This window comes from Notechis scutatus, chromosome 1 (assembly GCF_049901735.1).
Source record: "Notechis scutatus isolate UNSWTSFEM ecotype Mainland chromosome 1, rNotScu1.2, whole genome shotgun sequence".
NCBI lineage: Eukaryota > Metazoa > Chordata > Lepidosauria > Squamata > Elapidae > Notechis > Notechis scutatus.
In genome coordinates, this window is record NC_142009.1 from 209,044,443 (window position 1) to 209,060,631 (window position 16,189).

The window sequence follows — 16,189 nt, forward strand, 5'->3', positions numbered from 1 at the left end:
CTGCTTTTTCAACCACAGCTGTGCCGCGCAAAGCAGCTGAGGTTGAAAAAGCAGGAAATAAAGGTCAGGTAAGAGCCCGGGCAGGCGGGTGGGCCAAAACAGCAGTAGGCATAGAACTGGTTCTATGTCTGCTGCTCTTCAGAGCTACTGGATCTACAGAGCTGGACAGAACCGGTAGAATCCCACCCCTGATACTACTGTACTATCACCAACAAAAAATAAAGAAGAAAAAAGGAAGATATTTATTGACTCTATAAAGATCACTACAGAATTACGGCTAGGATTAAAACACAGAGAATGATTTCTTCATATAAATACAAATTAAAACTTTTTCAGGAGGCTATTTTCTTTTCTGGAGAAGAGCTTTATCTGTTAGGGATGCACAATGGATTATCTATGTTAACATAAAACACTTAGAGGGAAGATTAAGAATACAATCCTGCAAAGCAAAATCCTCCCCAGTGGACTATTCCCATGCAAAACAGCGGAAAGAATGTCACAGTAATTAGAGAACCTTTAAGCAGCCAGAAATAGCAAATTCTATACATAAGAGGGAGATTTCTGCAGATGGACAGGAAAACAGGTAGTCTATTGAATAACCACAATTGTGATTGTTAAACAAAGTGGTTGCTAAGTGTAACCTTGATTATTCTTATCATCTCACTTCACTTTTCCTTTGTTTTATATCTGCAAAGCTCATAAATGTATGAGTTAATCACAAAATTATCTTTTCATCCCCTTTGTGACTATGAAATTCACTATATGTCACGCCTCTGTTAGAATCTGATTCCGAGGGAGAGGTGGAACAGCTGACAGGGAGTGGGAGTGGGGCTCCAGTGGCTGTGGAGGAAACTGGGGAAGGGCACAGTCTGGCTGGGCATTCCGGGGAAGAACCCAGGCCCTCTCCTTCTTCATCCTAGGGCACGCAGGGAGGATAAGGGAGCAACGTGGGTTACGGGGGGGGGGGGAGAAAAAGACCCTGATTCCCTTCATTAGCTGCAGCTGGGAAAACAGGATAAACAGGATGTTTGTGCACAGCTCCTTGCTGGAAGAAAAGAGTGAATTATTTTGGTTTGTCAAGTCTTATTTGAGTTCTGGCATCCTCCCAACCGTGTGTGTTTTGTTATCTTCTAAAGTCTTCAATTCCTTATCCTGCCCTGTCTCGTTCATTGCTGCAGCATGGTTTGTGTTGGTTTTTATTTATAATTTATATGTACTTTGGATTCGGATGGAATTTCCTCCCTTTAAAAACGGTGTGTGTGTGTGTGTGTGTGTGTGTGTGTGTGTGTACATCTACAATTTTTTGAGAATTTTACATAAATAAAGCAGACATATAAAGAAAAAGAACTAGAAACAGCAAAGTGCAAAAGTAAAACAGAAACATAAAGGTAAAGAATAAGAATCCGAAAAAATAAGTGACCCAACCTTTTTTTCAGAAGTATGTTTTCTTTAATCAATTATTTCAAAAATATTTTATTAACATAGCAATGCTTCAAATTAAACTGTCCCCTTTAGTGAGATTGCACACTTAAGCCCTGGAGGACCTGGGAAGGGAGAAGCCTGCAGGATCAGGAAGGAATTGTTGGTGACTTTTGAGTATAATGCCTGCAACTGTGGAAGGATATAACAAGCTCATAGCCTCAGGTGAAGCTGTTTCAAGGATACTGGATTCACCCAATCCACTTTCTTAAGCGCATTTGGACAAAAGAATTTAAAGTGAAAAGAGACCTTCAAGCCACCTGGTTAAGTGTACTTTGAATCCATAGGAAGGATTATGGTAAAGAAAAAGAAAATAATTATAAGGATTTAAAAGCAAAAAGCTTGCTGGGAGTGTGGGTTAGTTTAAAGTTTAAAAATGGAGTATACTTTAGAGCGTTGCTGCATTAAAAGGTATTTTGGAAATGATTAAATAGGACAGAAGTCTTAAACACCCACTTAGGACTAAACCAGTTGACTGATTCAGGATGGGGATCAAAAATTGTGCATAGAACAGGATACAGTTGAATGACAAGAGTAGTGAACAGAAGCACTCAACATGCAGATCCTGTTTGTCATACTGTGAGCCCTCCTATTAAATATTTTGTTGTTGTTAGTTGTGAAGTTGTGTCTGACCCATCGTGACCCCATGGAAAATGTTCCTCCAGGCCTTCCTGTCCTCTACCATCTTCTGGAGTCCATCTAAGCTCATGCCTACTGCTTCAGTGACTCCATCCAGCCACCTCATTCTCTGTCATTCCCTTCTTCTATCACCGCCCTCAATCTTTCTCCGCATTAACCTCTTCTCCAGTGACTCCTTCCTTCTCATTAGGTGGCCAAAGTATTTGAGTTTCATCTTCAGGATCTGGCCTTCTAAATTGTTATTAAATATATGTAAAACAAATCTCAATAATCCACTAAGTCAAGACTGAGTAATCTTGACAAAATCAACAAAGGTGTCTTGTTACTGGAAGATATTTATATTATATCTTGATAATATATTTTTTTGAATAAATCTTAACAGCCACAACTGCAAGAAATACATCATGCTCCTGATTTGATTCATCCTTAGAAGATAGAAGAGTATCAAGACCAGAAATTACATACAGACAGTCCCAACCCTAACAACGCTAGAAAAAAGTTTTTAGGATTCGCTATTACCGACATCATCTTTGTCATTCAGTTCTTCAAAAAGAATCATATCCCATCTAACCAATAGAAGGCTGCCATTTCTGTGTGAAGAGGTAGAAAGTAGAGGCAGAGTACCCAGCTGCCGAGAGTATCCTCAGTGTTTGGCACAACTGGTGACATCTGGTAGCAGCTTGGTAATGGGAAAGCAGGACTAATCCATGTCAGATGAGCTGAGTCACTAGCAGATTTCAACTAGCAAGTCTCAGCTAGAACTAACCCTAACTCTCAACAATTCAAGAGCTTCCAGCAGATACTATTATTGTTGTTGCTGTTGTTGTTGTTGTTGTTGATCAGCTAACAAAAGGATTCCAGTGATTTATGTGTCACTGAGAACAACTATGCCATAACACTTTTGTGCCTCTGCTGCCCTCTGCCCCTCTGTTGTAGCAGGAGACCCAATTTCTGCCTGTCCCTTCTTTCAGTGGCAGTAACACTGATTATCTTCTTGGATTGTCTTGCCTGCGTGCAGTGGCTTACAACATTTTGTAATCTAGCTCTTTCAATATCAGCCAACCATGCATGTCATGCCCTATGCTACATACCTGCTGCGCTTTCTTGGAAACTTTAATCCTGAATTGACTCAGGCTGTAAGTACTGCTTTGCCCTGTGAACTTGATTTCCTTTGAACTCGGACTTATTTATGATTGTGTCTTTGTTTGCTGGATTTACAACTTCACACAGACTGGCTCAGCTTGAGAACGGGACACACAGCAGGTTTGTTCACCTCTCGGGCCAACAACAAAAGTTTTACCCTCTGGCAGAATAATCCCACCCTTATAAGCTATTACTCTGTGGGAAAAATAGTACTACCAGATACATTATTTTATGAGGAAAGTATCATTTACATGTACCCTGAGTTCAATTCCAACTGAGAGAGTCCCTGTGAGCTGACCAAGGCACCATTTTGCCCTGGTATTTGAAAGACATTTGACTTTGTAATTCCTGAAGAAGTGGACAGGAGCTTAAGACTACTAAACTGGTTATCTGTCATTTAAATCCATATCCACCCTGGCTAGTTAACACTTCAATGTGAGTAGCTTGTTGCTGCAACCATGTAATGGTGTATGTATGTATGTATGTATGTATGTATGTATGTATAAAATTCATAACGCCATCCATCTTACATATGAACTCTGGGAGGTTAAGACTAAATAACAAAAACATATAATAACACTTCTATAAATCCAACAGAAGAAATATAATTAATGTAATTAATATAATCATACTACAATAACTTAAGGACTGTGTAACAAATTCAATCACACAATCACTCTATTGTGTTCATATATTATTTTGATCCAAGATCTTAAAGAGGGAAGCTTTAAGATGTCATCATAGACGTCCAGAAGGAAAGGAGAGTTAGGGGCCTCCAGACCACAGGAGAGAGGCTGTTTCATAAGGCTGAATGAGGAGGTGGTATTGTCTCTATCAGAAGTAATCATTGGACCCAACAGTGATGGACAATTTTTGTCCATTCTTTTCTTCAAGTTTTCCTTTTATACCAGGATTGCTTCAATAGAGGGTCCTAGATAAAGCAGATTATTAGGACTGCTACAGAGCCTATGAAGGCAGTGCTAGTTGATGATCTCTGGGGGAATCAGGATAAGATGGCGGAACATTTCTGGTTTTCTGTGATTTGTCTGTAGCTTTCAATACCATTGATCATGACACTCTTCTAGAATGCCTCCAGTGATTGGGAAAGGAAGGCACAGTACTGCAGTAAATCTCCTGTATTTGTGTGCGAACATTTCCACACAAAAACAGTTGATGCTGATGGGGAGATAGGTTGACCTCTGTTTAAATCAGTTTGAAGAAGGGGCTCTTTCTCCATGGGCTGGATTAAGAAATAAGCACCTTGTGGCAATTTTATCATTTCATTGTGTATTTTACTCCTTGAGTTATTATCTGGTTTGTTTGGTTTGGAAATTTGGTTTTTGCCCAAAATCGTTTATGCTTATAAATTTGATAGATAATAAATGTGACATTTCATACACACGAAGATGTTGTCTTTAAACTGGCCAAAATAATATGCTATTTGTTTTCTGAATTTCCTTCCTATTGGGGATCACTTTCTATATAAATTAATATTCATGGTAATTCAAGAAGCATATATCTAGCAGTTCACTTTGATGAAAATAATGTACAGAAGTAAAAAAAAAAAAATAGGTACTAGTTTCAGGGATTAAATACTGTTTCCAAATAAGTATATTTAAGTTCATACTACCAGACTTACTAAATCATGCTGATTTGATTAAATAATAAATTGCAATCTTCTGGTTTTTTTGCCAAAAAGAAGCAAAAAATGTGGTGCTTTTATTAAATCTATAATTTCACAGACTGGGGACATTTTCAAGTTGATGAATTCTGACAGAGAATTTATGAATGTACAGTATGTTTTTTCAAACTTTATAATTGGACTCTTATGATCCAGCTCAGCTCCATGATTCCACGTAAGACAGGTATTTAGTTCAACAAAGCTATGGAATGATGTGATAATTGAACTGAAAGTCTACCTCACTTTCAATAAGCTGGGTATATCATTAGAAAGATTGCTGATTAAGTTAGACTTTAACAACAAAGATGTTTCTACCGCCTTGACAAACTGAATTAAATTGAAACACAAAACAAGGGGAAAACAGAATAGTATTTAATGCATTAATAATGTTTTGGAAATATAAAAACATAAGCCATGAAGCAGACATATTTGGATCAATGCCTAATCAATGTAGAAAAACAGCATCCTCAAAATCCTGGAGATCTGCCATTATGCAGTTAGATCTTAAGCTCATAATGGAGCCTGCCTATTACAGTCAAATGTCGGGACAGCCATTAAATAACTGCCTCACTTAATCATCATCTTCATTTAACAACCCCATTATCCCTTGCGGGGTGGAGTTTGGGCAACTGAATGGAGCAAACAAAGTGTTTTAATGGTCGGATGCCCTTCCTGTCACCAATGCGGAGTTTTGTTCAGCAGATATATTCTCAGTGTGCCCAGAGAGAGAAATATCTGCCTCTACCTAGGATCAAACTCACAGCCTCCTGATTGTGAGGCGAGAGCTCCACCACTAGGTCACCACTCCACCTCAAATGCCTCACTTAATGACACCCAACGATTCATTTAATCATAAAAGGAATGTAGGGGTTGTTAAGTGGAGCATGGAGTGCCTCAGGTGTGGGGGAGAGGCAAGTACAAGGCTTTTCCCACCCAATGAGATACCTCATACACGTGTAAATTGGCTGACACTGATTTAAAATTATCAAGAAGCACAGTAATAATTTGGATTCAATCTTTTGTAAGTCAGAACACACTTTATTATTTTCATTATTGTCCTTATTGTAGGGCACGTACGCTAGCATATGAAAAGGAGGATTCTTTACCATTTGGCTGTTATTCTCTAGCTTTTATCTGCATAATTTTAACTATAATAAGCACAAAACTTAATAAATCTTTCAAAAAACAGGTATATACATCTACATTATAATCTTTTAAGTGATTCAAAAACACAAGTATTAGAAAATATAAAGACTATGTTTTTATATTTGATCTCCCAAATTGGAATGTTTTAATATTTCAGGCTACAAAAGGCGTTTTTTCTACATATACACAAACTTTTGAAAAGACTAACATCACTTGCTAGAATAAATTAAACAATCAACTGGTAATTGCCTGTTAGGGCAATTTAATTGACTCATAAGCACCATACGTGAATCAGCATGGAATCTCAATTATAGATATAGTTACAAAAACAAGCAAACCAGTTTTGCGTGTTATAAGCCCAGAGACTAATGAATTTCTTGATGTCCATCAAGGGGGGAGAGGGAATAAAATATGCAAACCCTTTGATCAAAATAATAAGACTGCAGAGTGACTGCTACAAATCCAGTAAAGTAGGTCAGTAAGTATTTTACATTACGATGACATTAGTACTTTAACTTGCTTACTACGAGAATCTGCAAACTGATTTTGTGATCAGGATAGCTAAAGATGGTTTGCCACATCTTGATGATCACTTCTATAAAGTTGCCCATTAGAGAATCAAATCTAGATTCCATACATTGGCCACCCTCTGGATCCTGTGATATGTAGTAGTGTCCTACATTTTTAACTTTGGTAAAATGAGTGGAAACAGTTTGTGTGCTTTCTTTCATTTCTAGAAACTACTTTAAATGTAGACAGTCAATCATATAATCATATATGTTCTGTATGAAGCAACTATAATATATGTGAACTATCTCATTGCTTTGAGGATGAAGTAGTTATACATATTGCTTAAAGAAACAAGCCAATTTTCAGAGAAACAAAATAATATCTTCCTCCCCAAATTTATACTTCTGGAACTACATTTCCCACTGACTAATGGATCAATTTGGGGTTGTTGTTGTTGTTGTTTTTTGTCTAGAATAAAGAATACAAAATTGCCAAGGCAGAGGATACTTGAAGGATAAGCACAAAGTTAATGAAAGTGATAAAGACAACATTGGTAACTCTGTCAAAGAAAAGAGTGAAGTCATGTACTATTGTTACATGAAGCAGAATGAACCAGACAAAAGGGTGTTAGTTGTGGGGGGGAGAGCTTTGAGAAAAGAGCTCACATATATTTTGCAGCAAATTTAAAATATTTAGTTGCATCTAAAGAAAGAAATAATTATATAATATAATTATATTGCTCTATAAATCCAATTCCACCCTTATCTATAGATGTTCTGATGTAAACCAATTATTTTTCAGCAAGCTACAGTACATTCAAAACACAGACTGGTAGCAAACATTTGGTGCCTGATCTGATATCTTTAATTCTACCCCCCTTGTTAATGCCCTATGATAAGAAGCTCAGATTATACATCATGCCAACAGGCACAAGCATGATGCTGGTGACCAAGCTCCCTGATATTGCTTGAAACCATTTTCCCCCCTTTCATTGCACTAAGTGATGCTAAAGCAAGAGTCTTTAAGTCAATACTATGATCTCTGTCTTCCTTGTGTGCATGGAAGACATAAACAATGTTATGGAGAAGAGCTACTGCTACCAGATGTCCATGCAAATATCAAAGAAGGGTTTTTTTTGGGGGGGCAGGAAGGAGGAGGAGGAGGAGGAGGAAAGAGGCAATGGATGGGGCATTTAAGAAGCTCTCTCCTCTGTAGTTCCCTCCATAGCTCCCTATTAATTATTAAAGCTATAAACAAGAATGTCATTGCTCTACTAAATCCCACATATCTTGAGTTGTTTACAAACAACCTAGGCATACTCTTAGGCATCTGTTTGAGCAAAGTAATGTCTCAGGCTTTCCTTCCTTCCTTCCTTCCTTCCTTCCTTCCTTCCTTCCTTCCTTCCTTCCTTCCTTCCTTCCTTCCTTCCTTCCTTCCCTTCCCTTCCTCCATTTTGTCTTTCTTTTTTTCTACCTGCCTATCTAATCCTATCTATCTATCAGTGCATTATCTATCTATCTATCTATCTATCTATCTATCTATCTATCTATCTATCTATCTATCTATTTTCAATATACAGGCCAGAACTATAATCTGGCATTCAGCTTTAATGTGTAACTCATTATTCCATCAAATGTAGATTTCACACATCTGGAAATAATTCTATAGTAGAACCAAATAGATTTAATTGATTTAGTAGTCCAGGATGCTTAAGAAATATTCAAATAATGTTATTACATTTTTTAGCTGTTGCAAAAAAGGCATTTTTCACATTGCTTTTATAGATGCCACAAACCAAACTGAATAAAAATTTCCTGTGGATTTTTATAGAATTATATTGTACTCTCTTGGCCACATTCTGAGTAACACCAAAGAAGTGAATAATGTGAAGGCAGCAATTTATGTATATATGGGTTCTTGCAAGAAGAATAACTGCATGCTTTTGATTTCTCACTCCTTTCTTTTTCAAAATTACTGGGCATTTTCAGAAGCCAAACAATTATTCCTATAGCTGCCGTAGAAAGAAATCATTAGCTCTTATGTTAAGAATACTCGTCATATTCTCTCTCTTAAATATGGCCTGTTCCACAATGGTACTCAGACAATCAGAAGGGTAAATTCAGCTACTAGAAGGAGTTCTTTACTGCAAAAGTATCTTTTTTAAAAAAACCTGTGAGTAAATTGCATAGTTTTAGTAAAGAAAAGAAATCATTTAGAATAAGAATCCATAGATGGAAAAAAAGAAGAGAGAAAAGTTCATTGCTGTAGTTTCTTTTAGTCACATAAAAAATCCTTCATCTGTAACACAACCAGAATTTTGGGAAGAAATTGTGTGATGGGGTTCAAGCCTATATCAGTAGAAGAAATCTATGAAACTAAAACAGAATGAGACCAAATTTGCTTGGCTGGAAGGAGAGCTGGAAAAGAATGATCAAGTTAAAAATGGATCAGATCAAGCAGGGGTTTGTAGAGAAATATGGTTCAAGAAAAAGGTACCACAAAAATCTTCCAAATGTGTATTTTTTATTTTTAAGTCCAGATGCATATGGGAGAGGCAGCTGTTGAGCCTTCCTTCTAAGACCATGTCCCATTGTTGGGCTTCTAAAGGGTTGGCAAGAATTCTATAAGCCATGATCTTGGTTTCAACATACATTAATCCCTTTAATCCAGATTACTTTATAATCCGGATATTCACCACTATTGCAAAATTAATTCCTTTGCTTAATTAATCCCTTTGCTTAATTTCATAAGTGAAGAACCTTTCATGGACATTACCTTGTAAGTGAGTAATCACACATTTGTGGAAGCTGGTATAAAATAAGAAAAATATTCTACTGTAAAGAAATGGGACATGATCCAGTTAAATCTTACATATGTATAAACCATAGTGTTGTTTTTTTTAAAAAAATGCCAATTATTGCCCTTAATCTGAGATATTTTCCCCAATATTTGCTTCCTTCCTTCTCTGGTGTGACTTACAACTTTCATTTCCACTACAAAAGAAGCCAAGCTTAAAAATCCTCTTTACCCTTGATATATCTGCAAATCCAGAAAGAAGGGGAAACCATGATTTCTATTTAAAACAGAAAATTAGCATGATAAGCAAAACCTAAATGATGCAAGTTTCCTTAAGTGGTATCAAGTGAACTTCATTTTATATCTGAATCAACTCTAAATTCATGCACTTCCATTTTCCAGTTTGCTTATTGCTACCTCGGTCTCATTTCTAAGTAATCATGGAGAAGTTTTATATCCTCCAGATAAATCTCAGAATTCTTAGCAACAGGCTAAGGAAAATTCTGGGAATTGAAATTCAAAAGGAAAAAATTGACTTCTTTTTTAAATCCCTTTGTGGAATATTTTTAGAAGGAACATCTCAAATGAAAGTAAGAGATATTTTTAAAAAAACCTAACACTCAAAAGAAACATGTTATATCTGGGGTTTTGACCTGTCTGAATTCTAAATGTTTTCCAGATAAAAAGAAACTAACTAGTTTACAGTCGAATCCCAGAATACCTGCAGAATAATGTTAAACAAATTTGAAGAATGAAAGGTTCAGCACGTTGCAACTAAAGAGGCGTTAGAATTATAAAATATGTGGTTGTTTTTCAAAGAAATGCTCTCAGTGAGAACATTTTTTTAATAAAGTTTTATTGAGTTTTAACAAAACAAATAAAACATCTTATTTGAGTACAGCATGGTTCCGGGTTATCACATTTCCATACAGACACAATTTCATATGCATATTCATCTTATATATTCAACTTCATATCTTATTGCTCTTTTTCCAACTTCTCACTATTTTTCCCTTTACTTCTCTTAATTTTCTTTTATGATTATCTCATTTTCTTCTTATTTAATTGTATTTCTTTTACCTAAATTTCTATATCTTTTTATTCATTATACTTATACTTTTGTCTGTCTTGTTTACAATTTCATTATGTTCTCTTCCAACATTCTTAAAAAGCAAAATTCCCTCTATGATTGCCAATAGGAATGCAACACCTTTAAGTCTTATTGTTATTATCATATGAAATCTCATTAAACATTAAATTTGTGCATTCTAAAATTATAACATTCATTTCTAATATCTATTTTATATCATGTAAATCTCATCATTCAGACTCTGCTTGGTACTTCCCCTTGAAAATGTAAAAAGAAAAATTCTAAAAACATAGCAAAAACTATATATATATACATTAGTAAACAAAATAGTTATTCAAATTCATTCTAGTACTGGTATGAGCCTTGTAAATCTTTCACGTTTCTTTTCAATATTTATCAATCTTTGAGAACAGTTGAAATGTTTCCCTCCCTTCTTCATTATAACTTAACTGTTAATAAGCATACCATTGGATAGTCATACAGTTTTATCTTATAAGTTATTTACTATTAATAAGCAAAATAATTATTCAAATTCATTCTAGTAACTGGTATAAATTTCCTTATAAATCTTTCGCATTTCTTTTCAATATTTTATCAATCTTCAGAAACAAATACAATGTTTCCCTCTCTTCTTTATTATTGCATTAATTATAAATAAACATACTATTACATAACAATACAGTTTTATCTCATAAATTATTTACTTATTTCATTTCTAACTCATTACAGTATTCTACTGTCACAACACTATCTTTTGTACCTTTGCAGAATCCTCACTTTTAACTTAATTTAGCCATTGTCTCTGTATTTTCTAGCTGAGCAAATACCTTTAATCCTAGTATGTTTCCCTTTTTTCTTTATTTCCTGCTTTTGTCCCTCATGAGTTCTTTCCCTTTCTCTCTCTCCCCCCTTTTTCTCATCCCTTTTTTTATACTCTTCTCTCTCTAATTTTCCCTTCTGTGGTTTTCTTTTCTGCTTCTCCTTGCTGTTATTCTTCCTTTTCAGACTATTTTTCTTTTTGGCTGTTCCCTTTGATCTCAAACTTTTAACTCCTTTCCCCCTTTTCCCCCTTATTACCACATTTTGCATTATTTGGTCATTGAAAATGGCTTCTTCTTTGTCCCTCCCTTCTTCTTGCTCTTGAAGCTTTTACTTTTACTTTTCATAGTTCAGGATCTCCATTTCAAAAAATTCAAATATGAAGCCAAAGGATCTTCCTCCCCTTTCTGCATCTTCTTTCTGTTTTTTAAGACTCATCTTCAATTCCTCCAGGAGTGATGCCATTTTAAACACTTTTGAACAACCACCCGATTCACTTTAAGTAAAAACAGAAAAAGAAAGAAAAAAACAATGCCAAAAACTTTTTTTTATATCACCAAATGATCCCAGATCCCAGTTCCTTCTTGTTTCTTTCCTTTACTTTTCCTTTCTGTGGGTTACTGTATCTTTTAATAAGATTTCAGTTACAATGTATCCTCGGGAGTCTTTTCAAAGTTTCGCTGTTAATCCTCTTTATTTTTCCAGGTGGCATTCCATTTTTTTATTATTCCAAGTTCCACTCTTTTGCCTCCACTCTTCTCCTTTTTAGGGCTTTAAAATGACCAAAGAAAAAATATTTATTCTCCTTTTGACACTTAGATTTCAGCTTAAAGTTGCCTATTAGTGTCAAAATAGATTAATATAAATTTCTTTCCATACCATTTGTAATTGTCAATATAAAAGTTAAAAAAGGGTTTTTAACCTCCTTTTCTCTCTCCTTCGCTGCTTAAGGATCTTCTTTCAGAAGTATCCCTCTAGGTACTTTTAGATTCAGGGTACCTTGCTTAGATGTTCTTCGTTGTTTAGCCCAGTCTGTCCTGCTTTCCTCTTTGTCTTCCTCCTGCACAATCTTATCCAGTCGGGTTCTTCTTTGAGGTGGCCATTTCTGACCACCGCTGCAACCGCCTTGGGAAGGGGAGTTTAGACCAGCCAAGGAGGAGAGATGCTGCTCCCCTCCCCTCGGCTAGCAATCTCCCCCCTCTTCACCACCTCTACAGGGTAGCTTCAGCCCCGAATCCAAAAGATTGGGGCGCTCCAGCAGCGAGCACAGATCGAAACCACACACGATCGCGGATTTCGGTCTGTCGCTGAAGAAACCCAAACTGGAAGCCCTCAGTAAGAACATTTTAAAGGATGCAGAAAAGTCCATCAAGGAAACCGGGGCACCCAGTTCTGTTTCTCTTCATTGCCATCGAGTGGTCATCTGGATATTTGTTATTCAGATATTATAGCTCTCATCAGATATTTTACAGGATTGACTCTGACATTAAAATTAAGTACATTCAAAGAACCAGAGAAGATCCTCTGATTAAAGAAAAACAAGATGTTGAACTGTGATGTTAAGAGTTAAAGCACACCACAAATGGAAAGGATCAGCAAAATTAATTGGATACTGAACGTGCCAGTCACACAGTGACAAGTAATCACTGGGTTTATTTAGCTACGGTCATCCCTATCTTCAAAAAAGGTGACCCCAGTCTGGTTGAAAACTACAGACCAATCTCACTGTGTTGTGTCACGTGCAAAGTCATGGAATCAATCATTAACCAATTCATCACCTTCCACTTAGAGTCAAACAAACTACTCTCCCAAAAACAATTTAGTTTCAGGAAAAAATTGTCCTGCCACCTACAACTCCTAAACTGCAAAAACATGTGGACTACTCTACTCGACCAGGGAAAAGCAATGGTTGCAATTTACATAGACTTCTACAAAGCCTTTGATTCAGTGGTACATGACAAACTACTGTTAAAACTAAACTCTTACGGCATTTCCGGATTCCTTCATAAGTGGATTACTGCATTCTTGTCAATCAGGCAACAAATAGTAAAAATAGGGAGCGCTATATCAAACCCTGCTCCAGTTAACAGTGGTGTCCCCCAAGGCAGCGTTCTAGGACCCACACACTTTATACTCTATATAAATGACCTTTGCAATCACCTTATAAGCAACTGCGTCCCCTTCGCGGATGATGTAAAACTATTCAACACCACTGACAATGCTACTGCTCTTCAAAGTGACCTTGATTATGAGTCTGAATGATCAAACAATTGGCAACTCCAAATCTTGACCAACAAATGCTCTGTCCTACACATTGGTAAAAAAAAAATCAGTACACCAAATACAAACTAGGCAGATATGACCTCATTGATGACCCTCACTCTGTCAATGACCTAGGAGTACTCATATCTTATGACCTAAGCACCAGAGCTCACTGTAACAGCATTGCCAAAAAGGCACTAAGAGTTGTAAATCTAATCGTATGAAGCTTCTCCTCTGGAAATATTGAATTATTAACTAGGACATACAAAACCTTTGCTAGACCAATACTTGAATACAGCTCATCTGTCTGGAATCCTCACTGCATATCAGACATTAATACAATTGAGCAAGTCCAGAAGTATTTTACGAGAAGAGTACTGCTCGCAACAGAATACCCTATATCACCAGACTTGAAATTGTGGGCTTGGACAATCTTGAACTACGCTGCCTACGGTTGAACTTAAGTGTAATACACAAAATTATCTGCTACAATGTCCTACCAGTCAATAACTACTTCAGCTTCAACCACAACAATACAAGAGCACACAACAAACTCAATGTTAACTGCTCGAAACTTGATTGCAGAAATACGACTTCAGCAACAGAGTGGTCAATGCCTGGAATGCACTACCTGACTCTGTAGTTACATCCTCAAACCCCCACTCCTTTAACCTCAAACAATCCACTCTTAACCTCACCCCATTCCTAAGAGGGGCGTGCATAAGTGCACCATCATGCCTCCTGTCCCTGTCCTATTGTCCCCATTTAATCGTACCTATTTTCTGTATTCTTACTCATGTTTATACTTATACTTATTATTTTGTAAGCGATTGACAAATCAAATAAATAAATAAATAAAAATAAAATAAAAAATACATTCAGTAGCTACCAGCTTCAGTGGATAACTCCCTTGTCAACACTTCAGGTTTATTATCTCACCCCTGACTTAGAAAATAATTTCTAAGTATTGTGTGAGTAGGCAGAGTTTAAGGCGATTGCCTCCAGGGGTGGGATACTACCGGTTCTGCCTGGCTCTATAGAACAGGTAGCTCTAAAGAGCAGCAGACACCGAATCGATTCTGTGTTTGCTTCTGTTTGGCCTACCTGCCTGCCCAGGCTCTTACCTGTCCTTTATTTCCTGCTTTTTCAACCTCAGCTGCTTTGCGTGGCACAGCTGAGGTTGGAAAAGCAGGATAAAAGAGGCTTTTCAAACGTTATGCACCTGCATGCTGCGCTTTTCAGCTCTCTCAAAACGTGGTCACCGAACCGGTAGTAACACCGGTTGAATTCCACCCCTGGTTGCCTCCCAATCTCTAGGCAGGGAGTTAAGGATAATTTTATTCCCTACCAAAGCTTGCCACCAGTTGTTGCAATCTGAATTTTAGTGGTGTGGCTTGAGGGGAATTGGGAAGGGTTTAGCTTGGGATCCAAGAACTGTCCAAAGTAAGTAAAAAATGGCTCACTTTAGCATGAGGAAATACATCTATGATACGAAACCAAATTTGTATTGTCAGATGTATCCTATTTCTTTTTCTGTTAAGAGTGTAGACATCACCTTTTAAACAGGAGCGACATACATAGTGTTCCTCCTATTTTTCTCTTTCACAACAACATTGGGGTTTTTTTTTTTTTGGGGGGAGACTGGTTTAAAGTCACCCAGATAGCATTTGTCTGAGGGATCAGGATTTCTTCACTGCTACTTCAGCAACTTAACTGCTCCTCCTCCACACCACTTATGCGGCAATAATTGTTTCTCCCTATGCAAAGTTTAACTTCATACTGAAAAAAGATCTTGTCTTTCCACATCTGGTTTTTAGAATCATATCAAAGAAATATTAAGAAATATAATACATGCAAAATCTGGGACAATTAATTTACTTGTCCTAATATATTAACTAATATATTAGTTAATATATTAGTTAAGTGTTTTATAGAGAGGTGTTATATATTTAGAATCAAAAGCGCATTTAGCCAAAGCACGTTTCTTTATATGGGTGAAAAACAGCTGTTTGATATTTAATAGCAGTTAGCAGATGCAGTTTATAGCCTCACTGCAAATTAATATATAATGTCCCATTAATCTGGCCTCTGATAATGCCAACAGCGCCTCTTAAGTAAGTTGACTCTGAAGAGTAAAAATAAAAATAAATATTATTTTCAATTATATCTAAAATTCAGTATATTTCTGGTTTATATGGAAAAAACTAGAGATATTTAAAGTGAAACTTGACTTTGGAATTGATTGAAAACAGGGGAGGGGGGAATAAGAGAAGAAAATTGTGAAAAGTTTAGAGAGAAAGAAAATGGAAATTAGCTGTGTTGCAAAGTTACCAAATGTGAAAGTTCCCTGCAGAGCTTTTAACAAAGTTAAGAACAAACCCTGTCTCTGCTATATCACACATTTTTTTAAATAAAAGATGCCATGTTAAAATCATCTTGTTTTCAAACCATCCTGAAACTTTTTTTATACTACCAAACAATATGATAGTTTATCAGAATTATACTTCAGAGGCAGAGCACAGTGAAGTCACTTGAAAAAAAGAAACATAATCAACAGGCTGAGGATGGAAAGATGCTGGGAGGTGAGTATCTTATATTAGACTCCAAAACTTTAATCTTCACTA

General features: G+C 36.4%; 1 protein-coding gene across 1 annotated transcript in view; it reads right to left on the reverse strand.

Moving 5' to 3' along the window:
- The window catches only part of THSD7B (thrombospondin type 1 domain containing 7B), a 545,795-nt gene that overhangs the window by 156,601 nt on the left and 373,005 nt on the right, over positions 1-16,189 (reverse strand). The gene's annotated exons all lie outside the window — the stretch shown is intronic.